We start from the raw sequence: 16,263 nt of genomic DNA, 5'->3' as shown, positions 1-16,263 counted from the left end.
AGGACCGAGACGAACACAGCCCCGCCATTCGATATCAGTAGAGCCAGAAGCTACAGCTGCTTTAAGTTGTGCGCAGAGTCACAGCAAACAAGCGGGTGGTGAAATTAGCATGTTAGGAAGGAACAATTGGGTGACGTTAAACATTGGATGTATCAGCGATGGTAAGGAGACAACCACACTGGTACTTGCCGTGGTTCACGTTTCGTGCACTTAATTTCGCACAATCGCACATAGAACCGGGTCAACTAATGTGCGTTAGCAGGAAGAGGGAACAAAATCTTCCATGATCTATTGCAAAGCAAGATTTGAAGATTTTTGAATAAAACTGTTAGTTTTTTTTAGAAATCCAGAAAAAATATGGTTTGGAGAAGGTTTTGCATTAAACTTTTCACGGTTGCTGAAAACTCATAAGAAAAGTCGAAAAAACCATATTCTAAATCATGGAATGATTGACATTTGTCGTCTTCTACGCAGTTTTTACGCGTTATTTAGGAATTTACCCCTTTTTACGGGAATTTCAGAATTTACTGGGAACGTATCCTGTGTTCGCGTTAAAGCCACTTATTTGCATTCTTTTCTAGTGCGTTTTTTTGTGTTCCCACAATTTTGCTACTTTCCATTTTAGTTTTCTTTGTGTTCTGTGCTACAATGCAATGAATTTTTTTGAATGTCTTACGATTCAGATTGAAATTCTTTTCATGGAATGTCTCCATTTTATTTCTCTGCTCAATTCACAGTCAGATTTGGTTTTATTGAATCGCTGACGTATTCTAAAACCGATGTTTGGAATGTTATCACGGAAAAAAGGTTATGACCTATTCTAAGACACTGAGGTAACTCAAGCAATACCAATAAAGCCGATTCAAATGCAGGTCAATGAAGGACCAGACCAGTTCCGTGTTTGCGTGCCGCATAATAGCACGACAATATCATCACGGACGGTTTTATTTTGTTTACCAACATGTTTGAAGCAGTTCAACAGGTGACACTGCTTCAGTAGGAAGGAAATAAAACCCGAGCAAAGCAAGCGTAGGCTTACCATTCAGTCACGCAGTATGAATCGGATGTTTTTAGTTTTTCTTGTTAGAATGTGTGCCACTCCTATGGACCCACAGCCACAGAAAAGATAATTTCCAAATTCGAAAATAAAAATCTTTAACTCCAACGCTTAAGGTAAGTAAAATATTATAGTTAATATTACCAATTTAGATGATAATCGACCAGCCATCAAACCGCTGCACCTTCAACTCGATTCTTTTTTACCTTATTCCTTGAAGTTTCAGCTCAACATAATTAATGAAACATAAATGGGACTGTATTCTCAAGGCGGCTCGACAGGATGCCGGAGGGCAACAAAGGAAGCGCGTTAACCTGTTTTGCTCGATATTTCTCCAGATATGTGATGCTATCTGTAGTACACCCCGCTAGGGTAGGGGGAAAGACTTGCAGCAAGAAGGAACTGAAAACCTGTGGGAAAACGCCTTTACTTCTTTCTAATCTACTTCGAAGGTCGTAAATTGTTGTCACTGCACGACAGTTTCAAGGATGGAGGTCAAAGTGTGTGAGTCTTTGCGTTGACTAGCAGCAGCGACTGCGCGGGTTTTGATTCATAAATTATCGGCTGTATAATTCTGGCTAGAATCCACCTACATTTGAATTCTAATCAGCTTAGAACGAAGGTTCGTTGATCCAACCGTCAAACGTAAATTAATTTAAACATCTTAATGTGCAGTAATTCGATTGACACGGACAATCCGAACTAGAAACCGATAGATCGGCGGAGCCGTTCCACTACAGACAAACAAACAGTGAAAGACTAGAGAGAGTTAATTGACTGCAATTGACTTCAATTTGTGACTGCGCTTTGTACTAGATATTCACGATCCGTTACAAACTACTTTATTAGCTCGATGAAAGTTCTCGTTCTCGGTTCTTGGCCATTGTCGTCTGCTGAATATAGCGGGCCATCAAGGTCGGCTTTTTCTCGAACGCCGTTGGGCTGGCCGTTCATTATAAATTTTCGTAAAACGAAAACCCTTCATCGCATGTCATCAATTCCAATCACGTGGTCGTATGTTAATTTCGAATGTTGTTGCGTACCAATATGGTGGTTAAGTATAAGTTACTACACACCTTGAACAACGAGTTCGCTGTGCTAAATGTCCCGGTAACTTTACAGAACTTCACGGCCCCGACGCGTCGGCAGCAACGACTCATGTTTTATGATCGTTGACTGGTGGGCTTGCTTGGAAAAAGCCGGCAACAAGCTGGAGTGAAAACACAGAACAATACAATCGACTCATTATGTCGGTCGTAAATAGGAATTATACAAATTCTTTCGCATTTCAGCCGCCGGTTGAGAAGAAGTCCACCAACAGCGTCGTCCGATCGGACATCACCCGTTAATGAATTTGTACATGTTAACTTCTGTACTCTGCGTTCTGCGTTGCTGGTTTAGAGGAACACGCGCCACTCTGTCCCGCCTTGTCTTTCACTCCACGAAAGCGCAGTGTATAGAATTGAAAGTAAGATTTGCATAAGCGCTGGAATGTTTGCGCGAGCCATCGCCGTCGTGTGGTGCGCGCCGGCGGATGCGCATGACTGATTGCTGCTAAGCTTTTTTGTTCCTGGTGCGGAATTTTTTCTATGCTCAGCAAAGTGCTATCGCTTGAAGAAGTTATGCGTTGGCATGTGCTGTTGTAGTGAGTGTGTTCTGTCAAATAGTTAACTTTTTTAGTTCTAAATGAGGTCGAAATAGACGCCCAGCTGCCCATTGTACAAGATTGCCCAGACATAAACAAAAAGTGGGACACTCGACCTTTTAGAAGAATTTCTTGACCTGGAAAAACTGAGTAATTGTAGAATGGCGATTCAGTTATTATCAGAAGAATACCGACCAATTAGGTTGAAAACTCTGGACTTTCGGGTGCAATTGGATTGAAATTCAAAGTTGAAATGGTACTAGAAATTAGACTTGGAACTGGACTAGAAATTAGAGTTGAAATTGGTCTTGAAATCGGACTTGAGATAGGTCATTAAACTAGAGTTGATTTGGGCTTGAAACAAAGTTTCAAGGAGTTGAAGTTTTACTAAAATTGAATTAAAATTGGTTTTAAAATTTTTGAAATGGAACTTAAATTTAGAATAATTTGGACTGGAGTTTCACTTGTAATTAAACATGAAATCGGATTTAAACAGAATTTGAATTTTTTATTTGAAATTGGACTTGAAATTTTATTTGATATAGGTTTAAAATTATGAAATTAGAATTGGAGTTGAAATGGGACTTGATATTGAACATAAATTGGATTTAAATTAGACTTTCGATTAGATTTAGAAAGTTAAGAATTGAAATTGGAATTCAAATAGTATCTGAAATCACAGTTAAAATTCGACTTAAAATTAAACCTAAAATTGGGATTAAATTAGACTGAAGTTTTTGGAGCGTCTTAGTAGAATACGAAACCTGGAAATTAAATAAAAAGAAAACTTATCCAGTTTTATGTTCTTTCTCGACTTATTCGCTCACAAGTTTTACCTCTTTTCTGTTTCGTTTTTCCTTTTCCCAGTCCCGTTTTTTTCATTTTTCTCTTTCCATACCGTTTTGTTGACTTGCTCTCACTTTTCATCGTCTTTTTCACTCGTTTTCCTTATTTTACTATCCCGTGTTTCCTGTATCATTGTTTCGTTTTCCTTCGCTTCCTGTCACATTTTTTTATTTTCAGTATTGTAATTCCTTCTGTTTTTCAGTCGTGTTTTGTTATTTTCTTTTCCATTTTTGTCTTTTTTCGTCATTGTCAATCATCCGTCCTTCTCGTTTTGTTTATTCTGTTTTTGGTTCTCTTTTATCCCTTTCCTCTCAGGTTTTTCTTTTTTATCTCTTGTTTGTCGTTTTTTCTATATTCTCTTCTTTTTCTCTTCTGCCACATTATTCGCTTTTTCATGAGTCCTTTTATCTCTTTTCTGCTTGTTTTCCCCCTTCGTATGTTCCGTTTTCTCCCTTTAATACCCCGACACGTCTTTTATATCATGTCTATTCCGGTTTTGTTTCCATTTTAACTAATTCCTCCCAGTTTTTTTCTTTTTATCTCACGTTTTTCGTTTTTTTTATTTCGTTTAACCGTTTTACTCTTTCTTTAGTCCGTTTTTCCTACGTCTTTTTTCCGTTTTCCTCAGTTTTCTGCATTTTCTTTCTAATCTCGTTTTCCTTCTTTTTCTCATTCGTTTTTTTCTTGTCCGCTGTTTCCGCTTTCTTTATTTCTTCTCTTCTTTTCCTGTCCCATATTGTTTTTTTTCGCTTTCAGGCCCGTTTCTCTTCTTTTTCTGTTTCGTTTTTTGTCCTATTTCGAATATTTTCTTTTTTTTAATTTCTAGTTTTGTCCTTTTTTTGTTTTCGTCTGTTCTGTTTTATCAAGTTTTTCTCTTTATTTTTTTCTTATTCTGTCCTGTTTTCCCTCCCATGCTGTCACATTTTTCTTTCTTTTGTTTCGTGCTAATTTTTATTTTTAATCGCCCTCGCGTTTAGGCACTTTTTCAATCCGGTTTGTCTAGTTTTTGTCCTTTTCCGTTTTATCTCCTCCTGTCTAATTTTTCTTCTGTTTTTCTCGTTTTCAATCGTTTTTGTCATTTTTTGTCCCCCATTTTTGCTTTTTTTCAACTCCGGTTTTCCTCCTTTTACTCTTTTTAACTCCTTTTCAAGCCCTTTTTTCATTTACAACTTCGTCGGTTTTTTTCTTATAATGCCCTGCTTTTCCTCCTTTCTGTCCTGTTCTGTTTTATCAATTTTAACTTTTTCTTGGTTTTGTGACTCGACGCATCTCGGAATTTCATAGAATGGCTCAGCGTGTGCAACTTAATCACTGTTTTTCTTCCCGGTATACTAATTTTTCGGGTGTTGCTACCTCAAGGCAGCAACATGGGACCTCTCCTGTTTGTGTTATTTTTCAACGATATTGCCTTGCTACTTTGAGCTGGATGCTAGCCAATACATACTGATGACTCGAAATTATACACGCCAGTTCGTTCTATAGCTGATTGTATGCGGTTTCAGAGGCTTTGAAATATGTTCGATGATTGGTGCAGGAAAAATGGCTTATTGCTATCAGGATCCCGAAGTGCCACGTAATGATTTTCTACCGCATTGCTAGTTCAGGGAAAGTGAGACACGTACCTCAATGTGTCCCAGCCTGGGCACGCCAGTAACATTATGAAGGTCAATTTGCTGCACCATGCAGGTACCGTTTGCATTTTGTATCGTCCTACATAATTAAATTATGTTTATTTCTCCTGCTCGAAATGCCATGAGAGCATTAGTAAATGGCTCAGTAAGGAATATTTTCAAATCATCAGTCTGTTATAGGCTTGGGTCCAGGATTTAATTTACAATACAAACGTCGGTAAAAAAATAAAAGCAACTGTAACGGTCCTAAATTACTTCCCTGTGGAATTCAACAGCTATTAGCAAGCGGAACGAAGCATTTCGGACAGCGAGTAAACTGATTCAGTCATTCTTTTTACGCAAAAAAACAAATTCCGGAAATTATGAATGTTGAGTTCTTTTAAGTACAGACTTTGAGTGAACCGTTGTCTGTTCAATTTTACCAAAACTAAAAAAAAGGTTACATCACCAATCAATAAACAAACAAGCTACACTTTTTATTATTAGCTCTTCGCGTTCCCATCGTAAACATGCGAACACCACAGTTCCGACAACGTGCGGCAGTTCGACGGCGGCAGTGCAGTGCACGTTTATGATTCGTTTAAACATAACAACCGCTCCAGCACCAGTGCACTACATAGTGCTGCGACAGAAGACCAGTCCGTTATTACCCATCATTACAAACTATTTATGAAACCCAATATCATATAGTGCAGTGCAGTACACACTAGCATCGCATCACCACGAAGTAGTCGGCCGCCATCAGTCATCCGATGGAACATGTGCTTCCTGAACTATTTGCCGCCGCGTCCCACCACTAACGCCCCGCCATTGGAGCTAGGAGTCAAGCTCCACTCGACCGGTCTCAGATTGGTTGGCTTCGAACGAAAGGTGTTGAAAAGCATGATTTTTTAAATTTTCTCCTTTACCTCCACCGACCGCCAGACGCAGTGAAATGAACGTGACTCTTCTATATCATGGAGCCGTCCAATCGTCGAGCGCAAACATTGCTGCCTCCCTGGAGGCGATGATGTGGTGGCGGAAGAACGTTTTATAAATACCTTCATAGGGTATAAATACCTGAATCTACGAAAAAAAAAACGACGACGTCGACGACGATAATAATGATGATGGATAAATGGGTAACACCTCAAATGTAAACCAGCTTGAAGGTGACTATGCTAGTAGCACAGACATGGTTCAAATCATCTAGAAAAATTGATTGGCCATAAACAGAGCTAAGAGGAAGAGTTTTTTTTCCTCTGAATGGTACAATAAAGCGTTCGAGCGACGAAGTTACTTACACAGACAATCGGAGGTAATGTTTCAATCGCACTCTCTGGAGAAAAAAATTCCACTATAAACTTAGCTGTGAACGCAATCTGTTTATTCTAACATTTTATTTACCTGCATCGGTTTGTGAAACAAACATTTTGGTTTCGGGCAGGTATCTTCCTGCATTTTAGCGTGATGAAAAGAATGAAACCTGAGAGACAAGCTCGCCGAGCTGCGGTTAAAGTAACAGCTCAGCAGCCAGCGTAGAGTCAAAGATTGCGGCGCGGTTATAAAATAGAAGATATGCATGGCGAAATGGAAAATAGAGGAACACGACCGTTTGCAAACTAAACATAGGAAAAGCATAACAACGCTCAGACAGAGCCAGAAGCTATGTGTGCGAGGGACGCGACCGAGGAAGCATAGCGAAGATAGGTTCGTTGCCCTTCACACCGTTGATCTCGACTTGCGTAAATAGAGCTGATTGCTTCGGGTTAGACAGCGGTCGGTGAGCTGGGTCGGGAGTTGGGGAGCCAAGGTTTATGCTAATATTATTTGGTTATAATATGCTTTCTTATGGGCACCCCAGCGCAGGATCCCGGAGCTGTTTGTAATTAAAGCTAGACTCAGATTGATCTTCCATTCAGCCGAGATTATACTGCACGCAAACAATGAGCGGACCGAAATACGTGTGCAAAATTTTAATTAGGTTCAGAAGGCAACGAGAAAATGGGTTTAGGTTATAGTACCAGTCAATTTAACGGTACTGGCGTTATTATTGTTGTAAAAAAAATGAGAATACAACGTTGTTTTCATCGTGCTTGTACTAAAACAATGTTGAATCATGTAGACAACAACAATTAGAACTAAACACAATCTAAAATTTATTGGACCTATTTTGGTCCGTCACGAACAATCGTCCAAACGGACTATGAACGAAGACACGTCAATCGAAAGATAACTGCAGAATTGATACCGTTTTACTGATATTATTGCGTCTTTTTTTTTGACGGGTAATAAAATTGCTGCATCGCCCGATGCGCCATAACGGCATTTTGTGACGAAACGTCGACAATTATTATAAGATATCTTGCTATCATTTTATAGCGCTAGCATTAGTCCCCCATCACGTGCTAGGTCAACGGACACGCAGCAGGTTTACTCTCCCCGGTCCCGGTGCAGTCATTCTGAACAACGATTTACATCGGAGAAAGCTCTCCTCGGAGATCTCTATAAAATTCTCCCCGGATCTTACACGAACAACTTCCAAATCGAGCACGTTTGCTTGCATAAATTAAATTACCAACATCTGGTCGAGATCTGCTGCATCAACAGACGTACGTACGTGCGCACCGCGCACAGGCCGGGTTATTTTCATTTTAATCTTTTTTCGTTTTTGCAACGAACAACATTCGAACCTCCACACGTCAAATGAGTTTTTTTTTCTTCTACTTTCTGTGCACTTTCCATTTTCGACGCGAAGAGAATTTTATGGCCCGGAAACGAACCTTCTCTTCGCAGCCAAACAAACAACCAACGCAACGCAGCGCTGTGCCATTTTAGGTAAATTCACACGTGACACACATGTTGTTGTCGGCCGGACGGTTCCCGTACCTAGTCCTGTGCAAATGTTCCGACCCGAACGGAGAAGACGGATGTAAAGCGGCGGGCCTACATATTTGTGACAACGCTTTGGTTGGCTGTCGACTTTATGGATGGTTTGTAATAAGGAAAGTGCGTTTATAAACTCCGATGTGCCAGACACGTCGGCTTAATACGCGTCCAAAAATATAACCCACCAGCAGCATCGCTAGACGGCCTCACAACACAGTCTGAGCCGAGTGCCGTCGTAGGTCATGACTGGATCATTACACGCAAAACATCCGACCGACCGACCAGTGTGAGTAAAAACCGCCGTTCTAGGTAGGGTGCATAGAATGCTAAAATAGAATGGAAACAATTGATGATAATTAGAATTTTAGTCAGTAAATCTATGACTTGTTTCGTTTGGACGCCTCCAAGGTCTACGCCTAGACGGCGTATGAAAAAGTTCATGATGGCGTGAGTTGTTTTTTGTAGTGTCAGCAACGCGTAACGTACCCGTCCATTGTTAGCACATATCGTCAAGTCAGACATGACCTTAGCACACAATTTCATAGTTTATTACCTTAAGTTTTACGGTTAAGGTTGTGAAATAATTTGACTTGATAATGTCTAGATCAGACAAAGAATTTCATCTAGAATCATTCTAAAACAGTTGAATAATTCGTTTACAGATAAAACTTAGCATTTTCTCTAACCAATGCAGAAAACCTTAGGTAAGAGCTTCAAGGTAACCGTGTGGAACCTCTGCTCTTTTTAGTGTACCCTAATAATGCCGTAACCTTGTTTGATGTAACGATCAAGATGGATCGCCTCATTATCACTAAATCATTACAAAACGTTCGAGGCACCCATCGTCAACGACGTGAGATAAAAGAGCCGCAAACTCCATCGCCTCCGAAAGACTAGATGTTTTCCGGAGGTTTTTGCAACAAGCGAGCCACGGAAACAAACTACGCTGAACGCTCTTATGAACAATTTTTTAGCGTCTGAACCCTCGCTGTCGGAAGGCATTCGATATCCGATATTCGATAGACAACTATTCGAATTTTCTTGAAAAAGAAACTCAGATTAATAATGTGAAAATATAAGAAAATATCTTTAAGCTCGTTAGAATTTACGCAGCTAGTCCTGAAAGGTTGGATAGGTTGGTGAACGACTGGATAATGCGTAACATCAGTGCCGCGCGTATCTGCAGGTATAAAAAAAGGACAAGGAAGGAGCCACTCGTGCGAACACTGAATGCTGCGAATGCTCGGAATACCAAGTCGATGCCATCTCACAGATCTTAAGACAGCATTTGATCGCATTGATCATGATATTGTTCTGAAGAAGTTCGATTTCTGAAGAAGTTTAATTTTGTGAACCATTCACCGTCAAGCTTGATGGCTATATCGCATCAAGCATATCGAGTGTCGCCTCAGTAGCTATAAAAGAGAGAGATCGGGTACGATCGCGGGGAAAGATTTTGACTGCCGACCGAATAACAGCAATAGCAAGATAAAAGTCTGCATCCATCGAAACGCAGCACTTAGCCGTTTAACGTGCAATTCCCAATCAGTGACAAAAGTCTCATATAACCCCGGTCGTTTCGAACCAACGACAGCCGGTGAGCAAGTAATTTGCCAATCGATCCGTAAGGATTTGGCGCTTAAGTCAAATTTTCAGTAAGTTCAGGTTTTGTATGGGATCCTTTTCTGCTTTCTTTTGTATTTAATATTGCTACCACCGGGAGAACGTTACAAATTTGGGTTTTCTCGACGCCTTTATCGCTGGTTGGAGTCATACTTGAAAAACAGGAAGCTATAGGTTAAAATCGGATCATCGCTGGCTGATATGTTGGTGAATGAGACTGGTGTTCCTCAAGGTAGCAACCTTGGCCCGCTGTTATTTTCACTGATTTGACGTAGGACTTTAACACCGCGGTCAAACCTAGACCAATATGATGTATTCGCGTGGGAAGTCAAAGTCTGCTCGCCCTAACCAAATTTTTTTACGAACGCGATTAAACCTAGTCCAATGTGATGTCTGTGTTAGGGAAGTGTGCAAGAAAAATTGATTTAAGGTCCTTGTCCAAACATACTGGAAATTCTTTACGGCAAGACGATTCAACTTACGCGTATTTGTTGTAGTTTTGAACGACACAATATTATCTTGTTAATCTCTCAGCAATCATCGACAAAGCAAACAGACAACTGGGATTCATGTTCAAAATTGCCAGAGTTCGACCATCATTATCTCATTATACTGTGCACATATCCGTTCTCACCTGGAAAATTCTTCAGTTGTTTGGTCACCGTATCGTATGAACGGGATCAATCGGATAGAGGTTATCCAACGCAAGTTTGTTTGGTATGCCCATAGGTATTTACGGTGGAATAATCCACAGAATCTTCCACCATATGAAGCTCGTTGTCCGTTGCTGGGATTGACAATCCTCGAAAAGAGCAGGAAAGTGTCCAAGGCTACCTCAAAACTATGAACAATCAAGGAAGTTCGACGAACTGAGGCACATGGAATGGATGCTTGATACCTGGAACAGCAGAATCTACATAAAAGGGCGATGGGCTCGATTGCCGCTATTACCGCGGCATTACGCTGATCAATGCCGGCTACAAGGTGCTCTCCCAAATATCGTATACCCATTAGCAAGAGATTTCATAGGGCAGTATCACTGTGCTTCTACAGATCAAATTTTTACTCTCCGATAAATCAAATGTCGGAAGTACAATATTTTCGTGGATTTCAGGGCAGCGTACGACACAGTCGAGCGCGAACAGCTATGGCAGATAATGCACGAACACGGGTTTCCGGATAAAGTGATGCAAGTGATGTGCTACGTGTGTGTTTTGGGGGCACTACTTTTACCTCCGCCAGACGCTTCGATCAAAGAGCTTACGTCGTCGCACAAAGCTGATAATGTATACATCGCTATAATCAGACCTACTTGGAGAGATTTCCATCGTACACCTGGCGAAAGTTGGAACACTACGGCGGGTCGGCCACGTGACAAGGATTCCGGACGACTGTGCAGTGCAATCCATTCTCTTCAAGAACCCCAACTAATAGAGTAGCCCAACATGCTAGATAGCTCGATCAGGTTGAAGTCGACTTGTGTGTGTCGAGACACTCAACGAACTGGCAATGAGCAGCCCAGGATCACGTGAAGAGGAGAGAAAATTCTTGATACAGCAAGGGAGAGTGAAGTGGTCAACTTCTAAGTGGTCAACAACTAAGATTATCCTGGGCTCGGTTAACAACACATAGTGGATAATAACAGGCAGGCTTTTTTCCAACCTATTTGGGTCAAGATAGATGAATGGTTCTTCTGCTAAGATAGGTGACACTTTGCCTCTAATTTTCCCGTCCTTTTGATCACTGACGTAACTTTTTTCGAGTGTATTTACGTCAGTCCTGAATTAAATTTGACGGAATGTTAGTTTAGACTGCCGAAATATTTAAAATGTTAAGATAAGTTAACTTTTGATAAGATTATCTTGTCCTTAACCTTAGCTCTGCACTTTGGTGTGCATCGACAGTCTAAGAAAGTACACCGGTTGCATGGCCATCCAGTTGTTTAACCCATTCACCCTCCAACCTCGATCGGGCTCCCGATCACTGCGTGAAAATCAAAACACAAAAACTAGAAACAGGAAATGTACAGCGCATTAGAATGCGTGGCGGGAGAAATAAATTTACACAAAATTATACCTAGGAACAAAAATAAAGAAAAAAAACAGAATCACTTCTGCTGGAAGCGAATCCATTCTTTCCATGTGCTGTTGGATGCGTTCTTTTCTTGGCTCATCGCTGATGGTGGAATTGTACAATCGAAACCGGTGGCGGTGGAGGAGGTTCTCCAACCTCTCCCTAGCGGCTCCAGAGATTCAGCCGGGATCGAGCGGCCACAACCGGCAGCACCACAACCAACCGGGGAAACCGTAGAAGAAAAACCTTTTAATTTGCTCTTTCTCACAGCCACTTTTTTCGCTATTATTACGCATTTCAGCATAAAGCTTCCCTTCTGGTACCCTCACCCCACAGCACTCTGTGCATATTAATTATTTATGTGCGTTTGCATTCGAGCACTGGCCACTGTTTTTCGTTCGTTCTCATATATGAAGTGCGCCTGGTTTCGCCTCTATTTTCACCAGCGCAACCCCGAGGGCACACCTGGGTACCGGGTTGGTTTGAACTGGTGATTCATACGAAAGAAGCTGTTCAGCTGAACGCTGCTGAAGAACACAACAGGAAAAGCCAAAACAACGAGCGGAGCGCGCAGATCGCAACTCTCAGATTGTGCGGGCTTTTAAACTCTTCGCGACGCGGCGATTCTACCGGCCAGCCAGATCGAAGTTGAGTGATTCAGAGCCACGCGAATTTGGCGAAAATTTGTTAGATTTAAACGTCCCGGACTGGTCGACAACAAAGAGAAGCCCTCCGAGAGCAGTTCGGTTTCGTCAGATTGCGCAGTGAATTAATTCGTTTCAGCCATTCCCGCTGCTGCCTCTTCCCGGTTCGGTTAGACGGACCTCAGAAGCATGAAAAGAAACGAACGCGCGTCACTCGATGTGGCACGTTTTCTCTGCGGACCCCGTCAAGCAGGCAGGCAAGCCCTGCACAAAAGTGGTCTCAAACGGGTTAAGCATAAAGAAACACAATTTGTGGAAGGTGGAAACGGGGCTTGTCGAGGAGCCAGCCGCCAGCAAAACCGGTTCTGTTTGGTGGGCACAGATCTCCAGAACGTGGCTAAGTGTGAGTGTCGCGCCCATGGGCTTCACTTTATTTTTGTCGCGACCTGGCGCACCAACACAAACGCCCGCCACAGTTTCTGTGTTTGTCGTTGAGAGGAAACAGGGATCAAAAGCTCGTAAAAGGGCAAGACGAAATGAAGCCTTCGATCAGCCACGAGGAGAGGACCCGTACGAGTTGTGCCCTGCTACGGGGCTTGTGTATAATGTAAAAAAAATCGATTGAGCGTACGGAATAATACGGCCTGGCGACAGTGACGGACGGAATCCCAGGGGTAGAGAGTTTCATGTTCGTGTTTATTGTTATTGATTGCAGCGAAAAAAAAGAAGGTCTGTCGGAAGGAAAATGGGAACACACGGAGATGCTCAATTACGACAGGAGACGTTGATTCAGACGAAAAGTTCTTTAAAAAAAAGAGATGCCTCAAAGATAAAAAAGGGTTCATGTGTGTGAGAAGTTTCATTCACTTTTGAGGTTTCGATCGATCGAATTTGAGCATCGTTTTGGACGGGATCTGCCGTGCTGCAATTTATCTCAATTTCACTTGTTTGGTTTTGATTGCTTTTTTATTGCTATAATACTGATTTCAGATGGGTATGATTCATCATCAGCTATTGCAGAAACATCTGTCGTTATTTTGTGTCGAAATTTTTAAACATTCAACGGGTATTATTTCATTCGAATCGTCATTTTGATGAAACAATGCAGCCATAAACCGTCACCCGTGATGATAGTGTGCAGATACCGAATGGCCATTGGCCATCGCGACGATATGTGACACCATCGGTAGCCGCCGAACAAAACCGTCAGCTGTTACCTAGTAGTCTGGTCGGAATCCTATAATTACCTGCAGATCATTCCTATCCGGGTGTGCTGCTATACGATGGTCTACCTCTTCCATTGTTTCGCAAGCCCATTTACAACTTGTTTCGTTTTGATTGATGGCGGACAGATGGTACGCAATAAAAACAATGACAACGGTGAAAAGACGCCCTCTGCCTTTAGGTCAAATCGACCCGAAAATGAGTTAATCAAGCTAACTACCAATTAACTACGGTGTGATGTCCCATTGTTGTTTGTTGCGGATTGGCTAATAAAGTTGCCCAAAAGTATGCTGATCTGAATACAATTCACATTTGGTGTGACGAAACTGGACACGAGAAAGAGTGATGACTTAACAACTGACATTATAGGATGGAGTCACAACTGCTTACTTAGTTACTTCAGGATTAGGATATAATAAAAGTCTTGTTAAAATGGTTTATAAACCTTGCAGAATGACCCATTTTTGGTTTGCGAAACGGTATTATAAGTGTGCCATTGGTCATAAAAAATGATGAAATTGTATGCAAAATTTGAACCCAGCAAAAACGAAAACTTTAGTCATTATAAAACTCACTGTTTGGTCGAAGTCGAATAGTGACAGCTTGCCAAGTCGGGCCAGAATGCGTAATCACCTTCATTCTCCTTCTCCTCCCCAATTCGTCGAACGTCTCGACACTCACTCACATTTGGCTTTAAGATACCCGAGCCATTTACCACGTTATGCCGTGCTATTCCTGATACCGGTGGGGCTCTTGAAAAAAAAACAGATTTTTACTACACAGTCGTCCGACATCCTTGCGAAGTGGCCGGCCCATCGTAGTCACCTGACTTTCGCCACTATCATAGACTTAGTCATAGATGTAGACGGTTTGTCATCAGCGCCTATGTTCAAACTTTCCTTACTAACAAGCACAGGATTGCTGAATCTCGAGGAATCCTATTTCATAGTAAAGGGGATTCCCTTACCGAGTTGCAGGAATCCTGAGGATTCGTCTGTTGGATTCTCATACAAGAATCCTGGTTCTATGAGTACGGCATTCTGTACGAATCCTATGCAAAATTCCACCACATGATTACAATGCGAGGAATCCCAACGATACTTTGTGAATCTTTCTGGTTCGTCCGGGTTGTCCGGGTTCTGCTGCTGCTCCAGAAAAAGGCCTCTTTTAAATGCACTTTAGAAAAATTTCTTGGTTGATGGTTCCGGCAGTTACGAAACTTTCGGTCACATTACGGTCCATTATGGCAGATTGTTTACCAAACGAGTATTATTTTGAGAAATAAAATTATCGTAGAATGGGCCTAGAGGTCCCAGAATTTCATAAAATGGGTATAGTTTATGGGCTTATGAAGGAAAGCTAAAAAATTCCATATATTCCTAATAAACTTCATAGAAAATTTGCGGAACATTTTTTGTGATGCATGTCTCCTTAATCTGGAATTGAAATGGAAAGTTAACTGGAAGAAGTGTCAAATATAGCTCTGGCTTTCTCAAGTCTCTACCTAGCACATCCTTACAGATCTAAGTCAAATGATGACAGGCACATACTGGAGTGGCTAAGCTAGGAAGAGCGATCTTGAGTTCCTGTTTCCCAGGGGTGAGGGGCGGCTCAAAAAGCGTCTGTCTCGGAGCGAGCGGCTAAATATGAAATGCTGTATCTCATAAACCGTAGCTAAGATGGCAGATCCATCAACGGGAAGTAGGTATCGCAACCCAGGTAAGGTAAGAGCTAGCTTGCTTACTCGAGAGTCGACTCGGAGTTATTCAGGAAATTCGGTGACCAATTATTCCGGAGAAAGGGCGTTCCATGCAGTAGATCCTATTGCAGGCACGTCTTTCAAGTACACAGAACAAAAAAATTAATCGCACATTCGACGTAAACAAAAATCAGATATATTTTTCCGTCAAATAAAACGTAAATGACCTAACCCATTTTTAAAGATTCATTTTTACATCAAACCAAATGTAATAAATAAGCCTTTAAGTGAAATAACACGTAATTTTATATGATTTGCGGTGCTCCATTTATGCGTATGTCGAAAAACGTAAATTTACAAGATTTTTTTCAAAGTGTGTACCACATCTATTATAGTGGCAGTAGAAAGGGAGAACGTGGCGTCGATTTTGTAGTTTTGTAAACCATTGCAAAAGATTTGTAATATGTCACTGGAACAGAACAGGTTTCCGGAGTGTTGGAAAAGATACTCTGTCTTTCCAATCCACAAGAAAGAAGATAAACATGACAGCAAACTACCGAGGTATCGCCTCATTATGTGCTGGGTCGAAACTGGACTGGGCGTAGATTCTTATGGGAAAGCTGCTGTTTAGCAAAATGAAATCTTACAACCTTCTGCAGGTCTGTTCATTTTGTCTCCGTGAGATTGAAGTCGCTGCTCAAGTTGATTTACATGGATCTTAAAGCTGCATTTGACCATACTAATCATCAAATTCTGCTTCGAAAACTGAGTTGCCTAGGAGCTTCCGATGGCTTTGTCTGCTGGCTTAAGAGTTACCTAACAAATCGGCAACTCTCAGCAAAGTACTAGGTTCTACTGAGTCGTACAGTTTTTGCAATCGATCAGGAGTGCCACAGGGAAATAACTTACGACCGTTACTATTCCTTATATTCTTTGCTTTTGCGACGTTTGCT

At 41.4% G+C, this 16,263-nt stretch overlaps 1 protein-coding gene across 4 annotated transcripts in view; it reads right to left on the bottom strand.

The window, feature by feature from the left end:
- Positions 1 to 16,263, bottom strand: part of LOC128741691 (signal-induced proliferation-associated 1-like protein 1) — a 118,158-nt gene that overhangs the window by 7,236 nt on the left and 94,659 nt on the right. The gene's annotated exons all lie outside the window — the stretch shown is intronic.

The sequence above is a fragment of the Sabethes cyaneus genome, chromosome 3 (assembly GCF_943734655.1).
Source record: "Sabethes cyaneus chromosome 3, idSabCyanKW18_F2, whole genome shotgun sequence".
Taxonomy (NCBI): domain Eukaryota; kingdom Metazoa; phylum Arthropoda; class Insecta; order Diptera; family Culicidae; genus Sabethes; species Sabethes cyaneus.
Note: the sequence above shows the minus strand (reverse complement) of the source record. Positions and strands in the feature narration are given on the sequence as shown.